Source organism: Saccopteryx bilineata, chromosome 1 (assembly GCF_036850765.1).
Source record: "Saccopteryx bilineata isolate mSacBil1 chromosome 1, mSacBil1_pri_phased_curated, whole genome shotgun sequence".
Lineage (NCBI taxonomy): Eukaryota > Metazoa > Chordata > Mammalia > Chiroptera > Emballonuridae > Saccopteryx > Saccopteryx bilineata.
In genome coordinates, this window is record NC_089490.1 from 207,738,848 (window position 1) to 207,758,780 (window position 19,933).

Consider the following 19,933-nt stretch of genomic DNA (forward strand, 5'->3'; position numbering starts at 1 on the left):
TGCGACCTTACTGTATTGGTTTATTGTTTCTAATAATAGAAAGAATTATTCTTATTGTTTCTCCAATTCTGGTTTTGAGTTTCCTGTTATTTCCTAAATTTGAAAGGGTTATTTTGATTTTGTTGATTAAATTAACATTTTTTCCAATAAGGGCCTTGGTTTTTTAAATAGTTGCAGTTTCCTTGTTTAATAGGGCTCCTGTATGATTATTTAAAGTTATTATAATTTTTATTATATATTTATTCTCATATTCGAACCTATTTGTGTTTCTTCACCCTAGGTTTGGCATGGTTATGTAATATGTAAATTGATTTACCCATTTAATTCCTTATGTGATTGTTTTCTTCCTCTAATGTCCTCTGCTGTGAAAGCCATTTGTAACAAGTTTTGTAAAGGTATTTTATAATTTTGGGGAGCTCCATGTATGAGTGCTCTGATAATCCTTGATGTATTTTTATTTTCCCATGGGTTTTCTAAATCATCTTTATATATACTTAATAAATGTACTAGCTTTCTTAATTGTATCTTTAAATCTCCTATTTCTGTCCATCTAGCTGTTATTGCTCCTAAGTCTATTGTAGGGTATGATGTTTTCCATGCTTCCCTAATCCAGTTGCATAATAATTCTATTCTGTTCTTATTTTTGTCTACTAGCAATCCAAGTTGATGTTTAATTTTTAGGTTTTCAATTGCATCTATAACTGCTTTTAATTCATCTGTAGATAGGAGGGTTATATGTCCTCCCTGTTCATAAATTTTCATTAGCCAGTCTACATCTGTATTATTTCCTTGAATTAATGTTTTTCTTAAATCTGCTAGCTCTGTTCAGGTGTATGGATTAAATTCAATAGTTTTCTCATTATTAGCATCTTCTTGTTTAATAGTTTTCTTTCTTATTACTGTTGGGTCTGCTTTGACTCTTGCTAATACTTTCCCTGCTAATTCCTTGCTTTTGTTTCTATCTGCATCTATTTGTTTGATGGCTTAAAAAATAATTTCTGTAATTTTCTTTCCTTCTGCCCTCTCTATAATAGGGTTTAAATCATTTGGATTTTTAAGGTGGCACGAGATATTTTCTGCGACTGGAATCTTAAACTTTTTCCTTAGGGCATCCTCTGTCATCCTCCAAGGACTTTCTGAAGTGCTGTTATAGGGGTTCCTTTTTTTCTTAAAGATTTTTCTAAAGAAATTTCTAATCTTTTTCATTTTCCTTCTTAGTGCTAATTCCTACTCTGTATCTTTCAAATGGGTAAAACATTTTTGGATTATGTGTGGATATCTGAAACTAGTTTTTACTTTATACTTCCTCCAGCACTTTCTTAGGCCTTTAGTTAGTTTTAGCTTTAAGCAATATAATATTTTATAAATTTGCTCTGGAGCTTATTTTGTAGATCTTCTTTTCAATAATTTTTATAATTTGTGGGCTTTATAACAGTTTTAAAGTTGTCTATTCAAGAGTGACAACCATCTGCTGAGTCCACCTTGGGATATTCGCTCTTCCTAGTTTTGGTGGGTCAGTAAAAATCCCTAAATAGGTCAGACGCAGAGATGAAAGAGGTTTCCCTCAGCTTCCGGCGGATGGCTATTAAACTATATGAAGTTTATGAACATCCTTTTGCTTCAGCCCTCTGGTTTTAAGCCAGAAATTTCCAATTGAGACTGCCTTTTTAAGGCTGAGTGCCAACTATGCCGGTTGTCCCAGTAGAGTCCAAGCTCTACATCAATCAGGCGTCCCTGATTTTACTTTCCTGTGCAGTGGGACACTCCTTCTTATCAGCAGGGCTGGCTGCATCTTCGAGACTACTCTTGAGGTGGCTATGAGGATACTAATAATAAGTGGCAACACTAAGTTCCACCAGAGGAAAGACATGACTGACATAGAGTTAGTTGCAATAATCACATAGGCAGTTTATTACTCAGAAATCCTTTAGGCATGCCTGGGTACAGCTTAAGAGATCCCTGATGACGTGCTCCTCTGGGCTGTTTTTGGTCAGAGCTCAGAGAGGCATGGAAACAGACTACATCAATGTTGAAGTCTGGGCAACTACTGCAGCAGGGTTCCCCTCAGCTTTAGTACATTTTCTGGCCAACACCTTCTAACAGGTGTCAATCTACAGGATTATCACCTCAAACCACCCTTTTGGGAGTTCCTGCCAGGAAATTCCCTCTATGTCAATTTACTAAAATGTTTATATCAAACCACTTTTTAAGATGTTCTTATTTACATTAACTTACAAAATTAATGTAAATAACACCAAGTCACTTCTAATAAAGGTATAACTTCACACACTAACAGGGCCCTGCTTGAAAGTCAGAGTCTGTTTATTACATTATAGAGTTATGGCACCAAGTCACTATATTAATTCCTATCCAAATGGAATAACTTTATTTAATTTTAATTATTATTTTAATATCATTTTAATTACTTTTATATAACTTTTATATTTTTATATTTCTATATATTTAATTACTATAACCTTATATTACTACAACACTATAACTGAACACTTTATAGCCAAGCTCTTTACAGATACAATTCTCATTAGATCCTTATAGTTTTGGCACAACTTTAAAGTTAGTACACTTTCTGCACTTAAAAGGTAATCAGTTCATCTTTATCACTATATTATGTAGCAATTATCTTTTAAACGAGGGTGGCAAAAATACATTTATAGACTGTATAAGTAAAAGTGATTATGCAATGTGGCTAAATTTTAATCAGAGGAAAATTTACATTTTTTTGTTCAAGTAAAGAGTCAACATAAGACTCTAAGAAAAATATAACAAAATCAAACTAAGAAAAAAATAAAAATAAAAGAAAATTTTAAGAATTAAAACACTTTTAAAGAATAAAATAAATGACTTCAAGAACTGGATCACTAAAATGACCAACAAAAGACTCAAATTTACAGCCAGATTAATAAAGAATAAGAAAATAAACTCGGCTATACAACATAATACAAGAAAGAGATATAACCACATATTTTCACAAAATTTTAATGCTATGTAATTCTAAACAAGTATGTTTTTAAAATATGCATTGAAAAGACATATTTCTAAGAAAATATCACAATTGCACAAATGATTCAAGAAGAGGTGAGAAATATGACCTGCTTAGTAGCATGAGAGAAGTTAGGCCTCTTAAAAAACAACCCCTAATAAGCCTTAAGTCCATACAGGGTAAAGGGGTGGAAAAAATGGAACAGAAAGTGTCAGTGAAGATAACACACAGAAGTAAACTGGTTTTAAGGTTAAATAGTTCTAACAGATAAGAAAGGTGTCTTATAAGTAGCATTTCTAAAGGCAAAAAAGAATTAAAACAGAGGGCTTCCTACCTAAAAGTGTAAAAAGAAGAGAACAGATTGTGTGCTGAAGAATTTAACCTTGCCCAAAGAAACATCTGGGCTTTGACCTCAGCTACTGAGAGAGCATCTTTAAGCCCTTGAGATATAATTACTAATAAAAGTAACTTTGATTACCTGGGGCCTTGGACCACATGCTAAGAATATAATTTATAGTGAAGGCTTTAGTCACAAGGTATCAGCTCAATACCAGGAGGAGCTGAGATACATCAGTTACATGGACAATGAACTATGTCTACATTATAAAGTTACAATAAATATTCTGGACATCACAGCTCAAGTATGTCTCACAGGTTAGCAATATTCTACACATCACACATCTTTGCTGGGAGAAGTTAACTATGTCCAGAATTTCACTGAGAGAAGACAACTGGAAGCTCCACACCTGGAACTCTCCTAGACTATGCCCATGCACCTTTCCCTTGGATGATTAACCTACATCCTTTCACTATAATAATGTAAGTGGCAGTCTAATAGTTTTCAGTGACTTCTATTGAAGTATCTAATCCAACTATGTAGTCTTGGGAAACCCTAAACTTGCAACTGGTGTCAGAGTTGAGGGTAATTCTATTCTGGGGACCTCCAAATCCATAGTTGGCATCAGAAGTAAGAAGGGACTTGTGGTTGCTTCCTAACTTCACAGTTGTCATCAGAAATGGGATTCATTAGAATGACCCTGACTCATTGAAACATGTGATTTGGGAAGAGGAAGAATAAGGGCATGCGGGTTTATAAACCTTTAATTCCTGACCAACTAACTACCTTGTCACTCATGGTATTCAACTGCTGTTACTATAGGTAAAAGTTACCATTGGAATTTATTACAGAAATGGTACACCCAATTCCCTAGAAGCTAATTCACTGGATAAATAAGAAAATGCAAATTAATAAGAAACTGATTATACAATTTCTCTGGCTATTGTTATTCATAGTAACTTAAAAGAAAGAGTGTGTTGGGACAGATCCTGATACTGGACATAGCTCATATTTCAGTCAGTCTGAGCTACAGCCACTAGCTTCCAAGTCACTCCAAGGAAAAAAGTATGCTAAGAAAAACAGATAGCACCTCTATGACCTCTAGTCACATGAAAATAGTCCAGTTTCTGAGAAAATAGTCCTGTAATTTGGCTCCCTTTTTGTACTGATGCTCCCTGAAGAAAAACTTTTACTAAAATATTGTGAGAGTAATCAGAAGCAGCACCACTGGTTTTGAATGCTACAGAATAGAAGAGCAACATCTGAGTTGATGAAGGAATCACCAATTACTAGTGAACACCCACATATATAGGATTATACACAATTTAGACACACAGCAGGTCACCCTTGAGAGGATAGCCAGCCTGGTGGACTGAAAAAGGCCCTGTAAAAGCTGTTTACCATGAGAAAGGTGATTGGCTTTTTCCATTAAATGGCAAGTGGAATACCCCAGAAGAAGGGGCTGATATATTTCTTATGCAAGCTATGCTGTTTCAGCATTATGTAGATCTGACATTCACCAACTATTACTTTACTTGGGTCACAATACTGTGATAAACAAGAATGCTTTTACATGAGTGCTCCCATGTAACCTTACTACTCCAAAATTTAGCCTTATCAATCTGAGAAGCCTAATCAGATTTATTGTCTCAGCTTCCCTTTAGGGGCCTTACAAATGCTAAGAAAATTAGAGCGGTTCATGAGAAAATGAGGGAAAGATAAAGTGGAGAGTCAACAGATTTATCCCAGCAGGATGAAAACTTTAAAGATGGCTTCTTAAAAATGGAATGAATAAAGCAGACATTGCTGGCATTGAAACAAAGGTCTTAATGGAGCATTACTGAAGGTCAGGTGGACCAATGAGAGTCACTGCCCCAACATTAAAGGGCCTTAAACAACTCTGTTATACTGGAGAAATTTAAAAAGCCAGAGGGCAAAGATGACAATGAGAAATATGACCTTAAATTGCCTGGAGTGATTATCCTATAGATTAATCAAGTTGAAGACTAAAGGAAAGGCCAGAGACTTCTGCCTCAACCCTCAAATGAAGAACCAAAGCAATAAGCCCTTGTGTGAGTAAATAGCCAGTAGGAAATATTTCTGGGACTCCTTGACATGGAACCCCAATGCATGGTGACTAAAGTCCTAATGGGTGCTAAGTTAAATAGGGGTGACAGGCAAGTCAGTGGTTGATAGGATTAAGGTGAAAGTTTGGATGAGAGCTGGAATATCTGAACAGACTTTAAGTGAGGTGTTTACATTTCTTTGCATGACTGTATCATTGGAATAGTACTGTAAAACAGAATGCATATAATTTCAACTAAAGGCTAGCCTTGATGAGACATTCTAAATGGAAATTACTAAAATGTCTGAACTGACAGAAATTAACCTGAGACAATATAGGCTACCTGGTGGATAAAATGAGATCACCACTTTAATTAACAAAGTAGAAGCTAACATGCTGGTACCAATGAGTTCTGTGTACACCAACTTTGTGTAGCCTGTGAAGAAGTGGGTGGCTCATCAAGACTAATAGTAGCTTGAATAATATAGTGCCACCATAGCACCAGCATGGTGAAACTGGGATGATTTCTTCCTTCCTTTGCCCATCCCTCCTCCCCTTCCCTCCCCCCTTTTTTTTGGACAGAGCCAGAAATACTAAGCTGTTCCTGTATGTGGCCTGGCCAGGGAATCAAATTGGCAAACTCTGCTTCAGGACAATGCTTCAACCAACTGAGTTGTCTGGCCAAGGCTTAATTTTTATTGATTTTTAGAGAGAAAGAAAGAGAAAGGAAGAAATAGGGGGAAGGGAAGCATTTGTGGTTCCACTCAGTCGTGCATTTTTTGGTTGCTTCTCATGTGTGCCCTGACTGGGAATCAAACCTACAATCTTGTTGATTTGGGACAATGCTCTTAACCAACTGAGCTAACTGTCCAGGGCCTATACTGTTATGGTTTTAACAATACAAAAAATATATGCCAGGCTAAAGGAGCATATTACTCAGTGATTTATTCTCCAAATGTTTTCTTCTCTGCCTCAATCTTAAAAAAAAATGCCAACAGCAATTTTCCTTTTTTGTGGAAGAATCCCAATTTACACTTACTACACTGCTATAGGGTTATTTCAATTTACCAGATTACTGGTATAATTTGGTTAGAAGGAACTTAGACTTGATGCAGGTCCTGAGTATAATACACTATACTAGTTATATCATGATAATATCAGAAACTAAAGATAAAGGTAGGACTGACTTAAATAAATGGTGACACATAAACAGAGGTTGTTTATAAATCCAGCAAAGGTTCAAGAACCTGCCCAAAAAATTCTCAGGACTAACCTAGGCAGGAGACACCATTGGCATTTCACAGCTAGAGAAAAATAAATTGTTTTTTCCACCTACCTCTAGAACTTAACAAAAAGCCAAACTTTTAGTTGGTATATTTGAATTCTGAAGGACACATATTCCACATCTGATAATATTGCTAGTTCTAATTAATACAACTACTCAAAAAGGTTGTATCTGAATAGGAACAGGCCATGTCTAAACTGCAAAATGTAGTTTCTCGCTCCCAATGCTTTTGGACCCCTATGATTGACACTTAGACATGATTTTGGAAATGTCAGCAATGTGGATAATGCATACTGGAGTTCATGGCAAAGCCTGAGTGCTACTTAGCAACAACCACTGGGATTCTGGACAAGAATATTTCTGAATGTTGTGGTAAAATATACACCATTTAAAAAAAAGTTACAGTACTGGCTTGTGTTAGGCATTAATTGAGACTGACCCTATAAGTGAAGAACATCAAATAACACTGAAACCTGAAATACTTATTATGTTTTGGGTGATGAAGGAACACCCTAATAAGGCAGGCAGTACTCAGAGGAGTTCCTTACAATGTGCAGGAACATGTAACCTGGAAAAGGCAAAGTCATATTTATGGTATTTATGAGCTGGTGGCTAGCCTCTCTTCCCTTAAGTAGAAACTTGGAACCACCTGAGGAGCTGCTCAATCCTATGATCACACAGGGAGGGGTCCCACAAACAGCTCTCTATTAACCAACAGAGTGCTGCATTGCTTATGGATGATATTTTCAAGGTAAAGTACAGAACTGTGTTTAGAAAGCTACCACTTGCCCTGGGCCAGTTGGCTCAGTGGCAGAGAGTCAGCCTGGCATGTGGAAGTCCCAGGTTTAATTCTCAGCCAGGGCACACAGAAGTTTCCATCTCGTTCTCTACCCTTCACCCTCTCCTTTCTCTCTCTCTCTTTCCCTCCTAAAGCCAAGGCTCCACTGAAGCAAAGTTGACCTGGGCACTGAGGATGGCTCCATGGCCTCTGACTCAGGTGCTAGCATGGCTCTGATTGCAGCAGAGCATAGCCCAAATGGGCAAAGCATTGCCCTCTGGGGGGGCATGCTAGGTGGATCCAGGTCAGGCGCATGTGGGAGTCTGTCTGTCTGTCTGCTTCCCCCAGTTCTCACCTTAGAAAAATACAAAATAAATAAATAAATGCTTCCACTCTAATTAAAAAAGGAAATAGCAAGTCATATCAATGACCAAAACTGCATCCTGTCATCCCCTATATCTGGGTTTGTACTTAACTATACATTTGGTGTCAGAAGTGAGGGTAGTGTCTTCTGGAATGTTTTCTGACTTCATACAGATGATGAAGAAAAGACTCTGGAAAAACTCAATAAAGTATGCTATATTAAACACTTTAAACCTTGATAATGGGAGGCCACTAAAGGTGCCTTAGAAAGAGGTGGGGAGGAAAATTATACCTTAGCAAAAAATCCTGGCAGCAATGTGGACAGAATAAATTGTGCAAGGTAAACCTCAAAGTAGGGAAATTAGTTATAAATGCAATACAGTAAAGGTACCGAGGCTTTTAATTCCAATGACATGGGTTCTGCAATAATCTATCTAGGAAATATATAAAGTGTAGACTAAAGAAAAAGTAGAAAACAGTCAAGAGATTATTAGGGAAAGACCTGAAGATGGCAACTCAGTAGGCAGATGCATAGACAAACTGGATTACAAATTAATTTAGAAACAATCAGCATAAAAAACCAACTCGTGACTATAGGAACAGCTCTCAAAAACCAAAGAGCAAAGAAGAAGCTACACTGAGCCTGGTAGGGAGCTCCAAGGAATGGTGAGTCTCCCTTGCTTACAGGAACAAAGGGGATATAAGGCTGAGAGCCCAGAAGGGCTCTCATTCCAAGGAAAAAAGTAAAAAAATATGGCTCACAGCCACTTGCCTGAAGACCTGGGAACAAGGTTTGTTAAAAGGGCTGGCTTATCTTCCAAAAAGAAAGGAGGGAGGGAGAAACAGATGGTGACAGGCAGAGGAATGCATGGGAGGATCTGAGGATCTGACTCATTTAGTGTTAGAGGCGGCCATAGCTGGGGGAGGGGTTGATCCTTTCACATAACACAAGACTAAAGTGGTTCCAGGTCACCCATCTCAAGATATCTTTCCAGCTCCAATTAGCACAACAAGACAGCTGAAAACAAGAAGTGGGGAGGAGGGGCCGTAACTCAGGTCTCCATGAAGATCTGAGATACATCTCCTTCTACTAAAGCAGAGAAAGCATCCTGCTCCAAGAGAGAGAAACTGGCAGATCAGGCCTTCAGAGTCTCAGGTTACACATACCACATTGCTGGATACACTTTCAAATAAGCCTTCTGCTGAGATCAGTAAACAAGACTACCACCAAGATAACTGAAAAGAAACCAAACAAATCAAGACTTCAAAGCAGCTCTACTAAAAAAGCCAAACCTGACAGTGGATTACAAACAACAGCTGATACCAACCCAAGAAGACATAAAAATAACACAACTGAAAATCGGAGGCAGACAACACCAAACCTAGACTCAACCAGTTCTAAAAAAAAACACCACCAAACACACAGGCATAATGAGAAGACAGAGAAGTGCAATCCAAATGAAACAACAAGAGAAATATCCAAAAAAAGGAACTGAGTGATATAGAAATAACAAAACTACCGAATGCAGAGTTTGAAATAATAATTATTAGGATACTTAGGGATCTTAGAACAACAATGATGGACATTACAAACACCTAAATAAAGAGATAGCAAGTATAAAATGGACATTGAAATATTAGAAAAGAATTAGTCGAAGGTGACAACTACAATATCAGCAATGAAGACCACAATGGATGGAATTAAAAGCGGGATGAATGAAGCTGAGGATCGAATCAGCAAGTTGGAGGACAACAAGAACAAAAGCATGGAAGCAGAGCAGAAAAAAGAAAAGAGACTCAAAAAGTCTGAGAAAACTCTAAGATAGCTCTGTGACAACATGAAGAGAAATAACATTCACATCTTAGGGGTCCCTGAAGAGGAAAAGAAAGAACAAGGAATAGAAACTTTATTGAATCAAATCATAGCTGAAAACTACCCTAAATTAATGCAAGGAAGGGTCTCACAAGTTCAAGAAGCACAGAGAACTCCATTAAAGAGAAACCCAAAGAAACCTATACCAAGACACATCACAATTAAAATACTAAAGCTAAGAAATAAAGAGAAAATATTAAAAACTGCTAGAGAAAAAAAGGCTATCACCTACAAAGGAGTGCCCATAAGGATGACATCCTACTTCTCAACAGAAATACTTGAAACCAGAAGGGAAAGGCAAGACATGCAGAAAGGGAGCCTACAACCGAGACCACATTAAAGGAGACTACAACCAAGGTTATCATTTAAAATAGAAGAAATAAAAAGCTTCCCAGACAAAAAACAAACAAACAAAAACTCAAGAAATTTATTACAACCAAACCAATGCTGCAGAAAATGTTAAGGGGTCTGTTGTAAACAGATCAAAGTGGGAAAAGAATATAAAAAAAGAGGAATACAGCTTTTAAGAATAAAATGGCAATAAACAACTACATATCAATAATAACCTTAAATATAAATGGTTAAATGATCAAATCAAAAGACATAGGGTAGCTGCTTGGATAAGAAAACAGGACCGATACCTATACTGTCTACAAGAGACACACATTAAAACAAAAGAGGCACATGGACTGAAGGTAAAAGGATGAAAAAAAAATTTTATGCAAATGAAATGAAGAAAAAGCTGGGGTAGCAATACTTATATCAGACAAAATGGACTTTAAAACCAAGGCTATAGTAAGTGATAAAGAAGATCACTACATAATGATAAAGGGAGCAATCCAACAGGAAGGTATAACCATCATAAATATCTACTCACATAATATAGGAGCACCTAAATATATAAAGCAGACTTTGATGGATATAAAGGGCAAGATCAACAGCAGTACTATAATAGTAGGAGATTTCAATACCCTACTAACATCACTAGATAGATTCCCAAGAAAGAAAATTAACAAAGAAACAGCAGACTTAAAGGACACACTAGATCAACTGGATTTAATAGATATCTTCAGAATCTTTTACACTAAGGCAACAGAATATATATTCTTTTCAAGTGCTCATGGTACATTCTCTAGGATAGACGACATGTTAGGACAGAAAAGCAGTCTCAACAAATTTATAAAGATAGAAATCATATCAAGCATTTTCTCTGATCACAATGGCATGAAACTAAAAATCAACCACTACAGAAAAACTGAAAAATACTCAAACAAATGAAAACTAAATAGCATGTTATTGAATAACAAAAGGGTTAACAATAAAATCAAAGAAGAAATTAAAAAATTCCTAGAAACGATGTGACACAGCAAAAGCAGTCCTGAGAGGGAAGTTCATAGCACTACAGGCATTCCTTCAGAAGCTTGAAAAAGCTCAAATAAACAACTTAACCCTACATCTAAGAGAATTAGTAAAAGGACATCAAGTAATGTCCAGAGGTAGTAAAAGGAAAGAAATAATAAAGATCAGAGCAGAAATAAATGACATAGAGGCTAAAGAAACAATACAGAAGATCAATAAAATTAAAAGCTGGTTCTTTAAAAAATAAACTAGATTGATGAACCTTTAACGAGACTCACCAAGAAAAAAAGAGAAAGGACTCAAATAAATAAAATTTAAAATAAGAGTGGAGAAAAAAACAACCGACACAACATAAATACAAAATATTGTGAGAAAATATTATGAAAAACTGTATGCCAAAAAATTAAACAACCTAGGTGAAATGGACAAATTCCTTGAAACATATAACCTTTCAAAAATCAATCTGGAAAAAATCAGAAAATGTAAACAGACCAATTACAACAAATGAGATCAAAACAATTATCAAAAAACTCCCCCAAAAACAAAAGCCCTGGGCCCAGTGGCTTCACTGGTGAATTCTACCAAATATTCAAATTCAAAGAAGAACTAACTTTTATCCTTTTCAAGCTATTTCAAAAAATTCAAGAGGAAGAAACAATTCCAAGTTCCTTTTATGAGGCGAGTATAATTTTGATTCCAAAACCAGACAAAGACAACACAAAGAAAGAAAATTATAGGCCAATATCCCTGATTAATTTAGATGCTAAAATCTTCAACAAAATATTAGCAAACCGAATCCAGCAATTCATAAAAAAATCATACATCATAATCAAGTGGGATTTATCCTGGGGAGGCAAGGACGGTACAACATTTGTAAATCAATTAATGTGATTCACCACATAAACAAATGAAGGAGAAAAACCACATGATAATATCAATAGATGCAGAAAAACATATGATAAAATCCAGCACCCATTGATGATCAAAACTCTTAGCAAAGTGGGAATACAGGGAACATACCTCAACATGTAAAGGCCATCTATGACAAACCCACAGCCAATATCATAATTAATGGACAAAAATGAAAAGCAATTTCCCTAAAATCAGGAAGAAGACATGGGTGCCCCCTTTCACCACTCTTATTCAACATAGTACTAGAAGTCATAGCTACAGCAATCAGACAAGAAGAAGAAATAAAAAGCATCCAAATTGGAAAAGAAGAAGTAAAACTATCATTATTTGCAGATGATATAATACTTTATATAGAAAACCATAAAGTCTCTTCCGGAGAGACAAGATGGCACTGGAGTAGGTGGACATACCAGCATCTACCGCCCAGAACCAAAGTGGATTACAAACTAATTTTATGAACTATCAGCTGGAAAAACCAACTTTGGACTAAACTAAAAGGACTCTTCAACCAAGGAACGCTGAAGAAGCCACACAGAGACTGGTAGAAAAAGCGGAAACGCGGAGAGGGCTGCACAGCTTCTCAGAGCGAACGGCAGCAGGGAGAGACTCGCGTGGCAGGAAGTGAGTTTAGCAGAGGAGAAAGGGTCCTGAGCCCCAGGAACAAAGCCCCAGCCTGCAGCCCCAGAGCCCAGAAGAAGCGTAAGGACAGTATTTAGCTGGAAACAAGTCAGGATACTATTTTTGAGAGAGTCTGATTTCTCAGACCCAAGATCTTTCTTAAAGGGACCACGCAGAACATCTCTATCACAAACACTCACCCGGGGCTCCTGGGGACGGAGGGAGAGGGGAGAGAACCACAGTAATAGGAAGAGAGTGCAATCTAGGAGGCATAGGGAGAAACATTTTGGAAGATAACCACCCTAACCCCTGGGACGAGTCACTCCCCAAAGCTGAAGTGAATATTTCCCCCGGAAACAGCAATACCAGCAAAGGGAAGCAGGAGAGCAGCCAAACAAGCTCCCCCGCAGCATTCAAAGCAGAGTCGCATAGAAGGAAGGAGCTTTCAGGTCTACAGTAGTGAGTCTTAGGGTCCGAGCTGCAACGCCCTCACCCACGTGGCTGAGGGCACGCCGGAGGGCGGGCGGCAGCGGGAGACAAAAGTGCGGTTCTGCTGGCAGGGTTGGAAGCCGGCTGGCCACCACTGGGCTCAGGTGTGAGCTCAATCTTGCCTGGCTAGGGAGAAAGGGGCGTGCAAAAGCAGCCAAGCTCAGCTGCCAGCAGCCTGTAATCCAGCCTCCGGGAGAAGGGCGGGAAACCAGGAAAGAGTAGAAACCAGCCCCGAAGCAAGGGCAGAGGAGCACATCCCTGCCCCGCCCGTGCAACACAGGCTTGCGATCTGACTTGGTAGCCGGCTCCTCCCATGGGGGTGGAGCCAAAAGCCCAGAAGAGGCAGAGTTCTGCTACGGAGCTGAGCTTGGGCACGCAGCCCTGCCTGGTGGTAGAGCCAAGGCTAGCAGCTGTTCCTTGAGTGGCATCATCCTGCAAAGGCAGGGCGAAATCTCAGAAACAGGCAGAGACCCGCAGCTGAGCAAAGGTGCTCGCCAGTGCCCTCAGGACTGAGCATAATGTCACACACGGGGGCGGGGCAAAGGACAAGGCCACCAACCCTTGTGCACCCGACTACGTGATCACAGCCACTCCCGTGAAGAGAAAATGCAGAGGCAGGGAAATACAACACAAATAAACCAAGATAAATCCCCAGAAAAGGACCTAAGTGAATCAGATATAACCAAATTACCAGATGCAGAGTTTAAAATAACGATTGTTAGGATGCTCAAAGATATTAGAACCACCATAGATGGCCATTACGAAAACCTAAATAAAGAGATAACAAATATAAAAAAGGACATTGAAATAATAAAAAAGAATCAGTCAGAAATGACAAATACAATATCTGAAATAAAGAATACAATGGAAGGAATTAAAAGCAAGATGGATGAAGCAGAGAATCGAATCAGTGAGTTAGAAGACACAATAAATAAAGGCACAGAAGAAGAGCAGAAAAAAGAAAAGAGACTCAAAAAGTCTGAGGAAACTCTAAGAGAGCTCTGTGACAACATGAAGAGAAATAACATCCGCATCATAGGGGTTCCTGAAGAAGAAGAGAAAGAACAAAAGATAGAGACTTTGTTCAAACATATTATAGCGGAAAACTTCCCCCAATTAAGGCAGGAAAACGTTTCACATGTTCAGGAAGCACAGAGAACTCCATTAAGGAGAAACCCAAAGAAACCAACACCAAGACACATCATAATTAAATTTCCAAAGCTAAATGATAAAGAGAAAATATTAAAAGCTGCTAGAGAAAAAAAGACTATCACCTACAAAGGAGCCCCCATAAGGATGACTTCTGACTTCTCAACAGAAACATTTGAGGCCAGAAGGGAATGGCAAGAAATATTCAAAGTAATGAAGAACAAGAACCTACAACCAAGACTACTTTATCCAGCAAGGCTATCATTTAAAATTGAAGGAGAAATAAAAAGCTTTACAGACAAAAAAACCCTCAAGGAATTCACTGCAACCAAACCAAGGCTGCAAGAAATGCTAAGGGACCTGTTGTAAACAGATCAAAGAAAAAAAAGAATATAGCAAAAGAGAAAAACAGTTTTAAAGAAAAAAAATGGCAATAAAAATTACATATGAGTAATAACCTTAAATGTTAATGGATTAAATGATCCAATCAAGAGACATAGGGTAGCTGCATGGATAAGAAAAGAGGACCCATACATATGCTGTCTACAAGAGACACCCTTAAATCAAAAGATGCACACAGACTGAAGATAAAAGGATGGGAAAAAATATTACACGCAAATGGAAATGAAAAAAAAGCTGGGGTAGCAATACTTATATCAGACAAAATGGACTTTAGAACAAAGACCATAGTTAGAGATAAAGAAGGTCACTACATAATGATAAAGGGAGCAATCCAAAAGGAAGATATAACCATTATAAATATCTACGCACCTAATATAGGAGCACCTAAATATATAAAGCAGACTTTGATAGACTTAAAGGGCAAGATCAACAGCAATACTATAATAGTAGGAGATTTCAATACCCCATTAACATTAGATAGATCCTCAAGAAAGAAAATTAACAAAGAAACAGCAGACTTAAAGGACATATTAGATCAACTCGATTTAATAGATATCTTCAGAACCTTTCACCCTAAAAGAGCAGAATATACATTCTTTTCAAGCACTCATGGTACATTCTCTAGAATAGACCACATTTTAGGGCACAAAAGCGGGCTCAACAAATTTAAGAAGATTGAAATCACATCGAGCACTTTCTCTGATCACAATGGCATTAAACTAGAAATCAACCACAATAGAAAAATTGAAAAACATTCAAACACTTGGAAACTAAATAGCACGTTATTAAACAATGAATGGATTAACATTGAGATCAAAGAAGGAATTAAAAAATTCCTAAAAACAAACGATAATGAGCATACATCAACTCAAAATTTATGGGACACAGCAAAAGCAGTCCTGAGAGGGAAGTTTATAGCATTACAGGCATACCTCAAGAAGCAAGAAACAGCTCAAATAAACAACTTAACCCTGCATCTAAAAGAACTAGAAAAAGAACAGCAAGTAAAGCCCAGAGCTAGTAGAAGGAAGGAAATAATAAATATCAGAGCAGAAATAAATGACATAGAGGCTAAAGAAACAATAAAGAGGATCAATGAAACCAGGAGCTGGTTCTTTGAAAAGGTAAACAAGATCGATGAACCTTTAACAAGACTCACCAAGAAAAAAAGAGAGAGGACTCAAATAAATAAAATTAGAAACGAGAGTGGAGAAATAACAACTGACACAACAGAAATACAAAATATTGTAAGAAAATACTATGAAGAACTGTACGCCAAAAAACTAGACAACCTAGATGAAATGGACAAATTCCTTGAATAATATAATCTACCATAAATCAATCTGGAAGAATCAGAAAACCTAAAGAGACCAATTACAACAAATGAGATTGAAACAGCTATCAAAAAACTCCCAAAAAAGAAAAGTCCTGGGCCTGATGGCTTCACAAGTGAATTCTACCAAATATTCAAAGAAGAACTAACTCCTATCCTTCTCAAGCTATTTCAAAAAATTCAAGAGGAAGGAAGACTTCCAAACTCCTTTTATGAGGCCAGCATTATTCTGATTCCAAAACCAGGCAAAGACAACACAAAAAAAGAAAATTATATGCCTGATGAACTTAGATGCAAAAATCCTCAATAAAATATTAGGAAACCGGATCCAGCAATATATGGAAAAAATCATACACCATGATCAAGTAGGATTTATTCTTGGGAGGCAAGGCTGGTACAATATTCACAAATCAATCAATATAATTCATCACATAAACAAAAGAAAGGAGAAAAACCACGTGATAATTTCAATAGATGCAGAAAAAGCATTTGATAAAGTCCAGCACCCATTCATGATCAAAACTCTCAGCAAAGTGGGAATACAGGGAACATACCTCAACATGATAAAAGCCATCTATGACAAACCCACAGCCAACATCATACTCAATGGGCAAAAATTAAAAGCAATCCCCTTAAGATCAGGAACAAGGCAGGGGTGCCCCCTTTCACCACTCTTATTCAACATAGTTCTGGAAGTCCTAGCCACAGCAATCAGACAAGAAAAAGAAATAAAAGGCATCCAAATTGGAAAAGAAGAAGTAAAACTATCATTATTTGCAGATGACATGATATTGTATATAAAAAACCCTAAAGTCTCAGTCAAAAAACTACTAGACCTGATCAATGAATTTGGCAAGGTGGCAGGATATAAAATCAATGCTCAGAAATCAGAGGCATTTTTGTACACTAGTAATGAACTGTCAGAAAGAGAAATCAGGGAGTCAATCCCCTTTACCATTGCAACCAAAAAAAATAAAGTACCTAGGAATAAATCTAACCAAGGAGATTAAAGACTTGTACTCAGAAAATTATAAAACATTGATAAAAGAAATCAGGGAAGATATGAATAATTGGAGGCATATACCGTGTTCATGGTTAGGAAGAATAAACATCATTAAAATGTCTATATTACCCAAAGCAATTTATAAATTCAATGCAATACCAATGAAAATACCAATGACTTACTTCAAAGACATAGAACACATATTCCAAAAATTTATATGGAACCGAAAAAGAACACGAATAGCCTCAGCAATCCTGAAAAGGAAGAAAAAAGCGGAAGGTATCACACTTCCAGATATCAAGTTCTATTATAAGGCCATTGTACTCAAAACAGCATGGTAATGGCATAAGAACAGGCACATGGATCAATGGAACAGAACAGAGAACTCAGAAATAAACCCACAGCTCTATGGACAACTGATATTTGACAAAGGAGGTAAGACAATACAATGGAGTAAAGACAACCTCTTCAACAAATGGTGTTGGGAAAACTGGACAGCTACCTGCAAAAAAATGAAACTAGACCACCAACTAACACCACGCACAAAAATAAACTCAAAATGGATAAAAGACTTGAATGTAAGCCGTGAAACCATAAGCATCTTAGAAGAAAACATAGGCAGCAAGCTCTCTGACATCTCTCGCAGCAATATATTTGCTGATTTGTCTCCACAGGCAAGTGAAATAAAAGACAGGATAAACAAATGGAACTTTATCAAACTAAAAAGCTTCTGCACAGCTAAAGACAATGAGAACAGAATAAAAAGACAAACTACACAATGGGAGAATATATTTGACATAGCGTCTGACAAGGGGTTAATAACCAAAATTTATAAAGAACTTGTAGAACTTAATACCAGGAAGACAAACAGTCCAATCAAAAAATGGGCAAAAGAAATGAATAGACAGTTCTCCAAAGAGGACATACAGATGGCCAATAGGCATATGAAAAAATGTTCAACATCACTAATGATTAGAGAAATGCAAATTAAAACCACAATGAGATATCACCTCACACCAGTCAGAATGGCGCTCATCAATAAAACAACACAGAATAAGTGCTGGTGAGGATGTGGAGAAAAGGGAACCCTCCTGCACTGCTGGTGGGAATGCAGACTGGTGCAGCCACTGTGGAAAACAGCATGGAGATTCCTCAAGAAATTAAAAATCGAACTGCCTTTTGACCCAGCTATACCACTGTTAGGAATATACCCCCAAGAACACCATAGCACTGTTTGAAAAGAAGAAATGCACCCCCATGTTTATGGCAGCATTGTTCACAATAGCAAAGATTTGGAAACAGCTCAAGTGTCAATCAGAGGATGAGTGGATTAAAAAGCTTTGGTATATATATATATACTATGGAATACTACTCAGCCATAAGAAATGATGACATAGGATCTTTTACAACAACATGGATGGGCCTTGATAACATTATACTGAGTGAAAGAAGTAAATCAGAAAAAAACTAAGAACTATATGTTTCCATACATAGGTGGGACATAAAGATGAGACTCAGAGACATGAACAACAGTGTTGGGGTTACAGGGTGGGGGGAGGAGAGGGAGGGGGTTGGGGGATGGGAGGGGCACAAAGATCATGGCTTTTCAGCATTTGCCATATTCCCTCCTTAATCTATAGACAGACAACAAATATTTACGTATGGTGTTCCCACTATAAAGACTGCTGTCTTAGGGACAAATGCTGATAAACTATTTCAGCAGTTCCTCCTTCTTCAAAGACTTATATGTAAACATAGAGCTCCATGTTTCATAGGACATACTCAAGCTCATTCCATGCTCCCTGGAGCTTTAGCACAAGGGAATGCTCCCCCCCTTTTTTTTATTTTTAGTATTTTTTCTTTCTTTTATTTATTTATTTTTTGTATACTTCTGAGGATGGGGATGGGGTGGCAGTCAGACAGAATCCTGCATGTGCCTGACTGGGATCCACCTGGCATGCCTACCGGGGGGAATGCTCTGCCCATCTGGGATGTTCCTCTGTTACAACCGGTGCCATTCTAGCGACTGGGGCAGAGGCCATGGGGCCATCCTTAGTGCCCAGGGTGGATTTGCTCCGGTGGAGCCTTGGCTGCGGGCGGGAGGAGAGAGACGAAGAGGAAGGAGAGGGGGAGGAGTGGAGAGGTAGATGGGTGCTTCTCCTGTGTGCTCTGGCCAGGAATCGAACCTGGGAATCCTGCACACCAGGCCAATGACTCCGACGGGTCTACCATATCATGCTTTTTACTTAAAAAAAAAATTTACATTTCTTTTGAATGCTGATGAACAGGAGACACCAAATCTTTTTCGCCTGCAAACTACTACCTTCTTTATTAGATCTAGCTAATAACACTGTTCTGTCTTTTTTCCAAATAGCTCCAGATATATGGAAAAGATTTATATAGGTGGATGGGGATCCTCAAACTCCTCAGCGAGATCTTCTGAGAATGGCTTTTAAGATACCTAGAGGCAGAAAAAGCCCAATAGAGATCAGGGGAACTACCAGCTTTTAGGATACACCCTTAAAGGCTCCAACACCCCAAAGGGGTCTCATAGGATGCCATCTGGGTCCTGCTTCAATAGTGGAAAGGAAGGTCATTGAGCTAAAGCCTGCCAGGCTTACACGCCTCTGCTGTGAGGAAACAGGGACACTGGAAGGTGGGCTTCCCCCTCGCTCCTCTAAGGGAGGGTTCAGTCTCTTCCAGCCCTGCTCCAGCCACCTATGACCTAACCTTGCCCAGAAAGCTGGGGTTTGCCACTGAAGGCTGAAGGTGCCCAGGGCCGTCGGCCCCATCTACGGCACTGTGGATGAGCCTAGGGTATTTCTTCCAAGAAGCAGGTAAACTGATCTCATTCGCACAAGGGCCACTTAACTATGTTTTGCCTGAATAGTCAGGTTTTTTATTCTTCCCTCAAAGATCTCTGTTGTGGGTGTTGATAGTCCTATTTTCTGCTGCTTTGCTTAATA